We start from the raw sequence: 2,652 nt of genomic DNA on the forward strand, positions 1-2,652 counted from the left end.
AATTTATTTTACTTTTTAAAGATTTTATTTATTTATTTGACAGAGAGAGAAATAGCCAGCAACAGAGGGAACACAAGCAGGGGGAGTGGGAGAGGAAGCAGCAGGCTCCCAGCGGAGCAGGGAGCCCAATGCAGGCTCGATCCTAGGACTCTGGGATCATGCCCTGAGCTGAAGGTAGATGCTTAATGACTGAGCCATGCAGGCGCCCCTCACACCCATTTTTAAACTAATCCAACACCTCGGAGTTCTTCAGTGCTTTCTTTCTTTCCATATTTGTAAGGTTTTTTCCAACACTAAGAAACCTAGCTCCCATTATATTCAATATTTTACTTATTTGCCCAATGTCCCTGTAATTAATCACTTTCCATCCTGGATGCTGCTTTCTTGACCCTGTCATTTCTTTAGCCTCTAACTTTTCTAAGAGAAAGGAAGGATAGTGGTAGTCATGGATTACTGGTTTGAGGATTTCCAACAAGCACTCTATTCCCCACCAGTGAGTCCCACACTATCACCCTTTCATGCTCTTGGCCTTGACCCAGTATTTACATAGAATCATAGCCTTTCACTTATTTCTTGCATGCTATTTTTTAACAGGCCATGATAAGAAACATAGATGGTGGTGGGTTGCAGAAAATTATAGACCGGTTGGCTGTCCTTATTTATTTTAATGGATACAGTATTCTATTTCTTTAAAAAATGTGATTGTCCCACTTAAGTTTTGTTTTGTTTTTAATTTTTAAAAGATTTTATTTATTTATTTTTCAGAGAGAGAGCACACAAGCAGGAGCTGCAGACAGAGGCAGAGGAGAAGCAGGTTCCCTGCTGAGCAAGGAACCCGATGCAGGGCTGGATCCCAGGACCCCGGGATCATGACTGGAGCTGAAGGCAGATGCTTAACCAATTGAGCCACTCAGGTGCCCAGGCAGTCATACATTCTTAATGATACAGATTCTCCAAGTGTTGTGGCTGGAGAAAAGTTGCTAAGAGATGGAGAAGTTTGGGGAACCACTTTGGTTTGCTAAGGCATCTGTACAGAACCTAGCTAGGAGTTCTCAGCCAACGGACTCTTCCCCTCAGATCTCCAGTGGTTTAGGGACCAGCAGCCAGGCAGTCTCCACGTCTGCCTCCTTGGCATCAGGTGCTATAAAAAGCACTGTCCCAATTGCCTAGAAGCCTATTTTCTAAAATGAGTAAGTAAGGAAAACACACAAAAGCAGCACATCAAATACCATAGAGACGAATTCTTCTAAGCAGTTCTTCTTGTGCCTGCTTCTAATTTGGGGATAGCTGGGGCTCCTTGCTCTCCCCAAACAGCCACCAGCTGTTTGCACTGCTGCTGGAAAAAGAGAAGTTGTGCTGGGGGACTGTCATTAACAGAGAGCTGCAAACATACTAAGGTCTTATGGAAAAGGTGGACTTTTGTTTTCATCACCGAGTCCTGGGTTCTGTGAAAGTATGCCAGGTGGGAAGTTCAATGTGAGTGATTGAGAACCATCACTTGAATTACCTTAGAGACTTTATATGGCAGGTATCTCAAGCCAAGGAAACTGTTGGTGTAAAGTGTAACAACCTTCCAAACATTTAAATAAGGGACTGTGCTGTGTCAGTTTTAAGAACACTATTCTAAAGGGGCTGAGGAGTTGTGATCTCTAGCTCCACCCAGAGAACATGCTACAAACAATAACACAAAGAAATCTCCCTTGCCTGTTGACACTACCAGTCATGACAACCCAAATAAACACAGTGGAGAAATAGCTCACTCGGTTTCTTTTCTTATAGAGAAATACCCATTTTGTAGGTAATTTTGTAAGAAAACAAATGCCACATGTTTGCTTCCGGTTGGAAGGAAAGAAACCCATACCTCCCTCTAGTAGAGTGGTCCCTAGACCAGTAGCTTGGGCATCACCTGGGACCGTTAGGTATGTTCTGGAGCCCTAATCCACTTGTGGTGAATCAGAAATTCTGTGGCAGGGCCCATCAGCCTGAGCGTTAACACCCCCCCAGGTGATGCTAATACACACTTAAATCTGATCCTCACTGCCCTAGAAAGTCCAGGCGTGGTGTTGGAAGGCCCTCGCTACCAATTTGCCTTAGCCTTTGGCCCTAGGATGGGTAGTTAGGGAGCTCGCTGCAGTTCACCTGCACAGGACAAGGTTGTTTAGGAGAGGCACGCTCGGTTCGCTATATTTAAAGCTCAGGAAGTTGTTCCTGCACGCGTAGGTCAAGGGGTCGCTTCCCCTTTTGCCTCCACCTGGACCAAGTCAAAGAGTGTGTTGAGTTTGAGACCCGGCAGGGGTCGCTGCTGCCCATCTAGAAAGACAGAGGAAGCGTGGCAAGCGAAGCCCAGAATCTTTGACATCACACTAAGCTCCTCCTTGCACGCACACATTATACACACACACAAACATATACGGACATACACGGATCTCGTACTCCCCTCCGTCCGCCCTCTCCCTCTGCCCCCAAGCCGTCCCCTCCTCCGGCAAGTGTGTCCCCGGTGCAGCCCCGGGCGAAGAGAGGAGCGCAGCGTCCACAGCGCCAGGGAGGCGGCGCGCAGCAGCAGCGGCCGCCGCGCCAGCAGAGGATCCGCTCGCCGGACCGCTCGGCGGCGGCGGCGGCGGCGGCGGCCGGGACGCCCTCAGCAGCTCCCCC

Source organism: Ailuropoda melanoleuca, chromosome 5 (genome assembly GCF_002007445.2).
Source record: "Ailuropoda melanoleuca isolate Jingjing chromosome 5, ASM200744v2, whole genome shotgun sequence".
NCBI classification, from domain to species: Eukaryota; Metazoa; Chordata; class Mammalia; order Carnivora; family Ursidae; genus Ailuropoda; species Ailuropoda melanoleuca.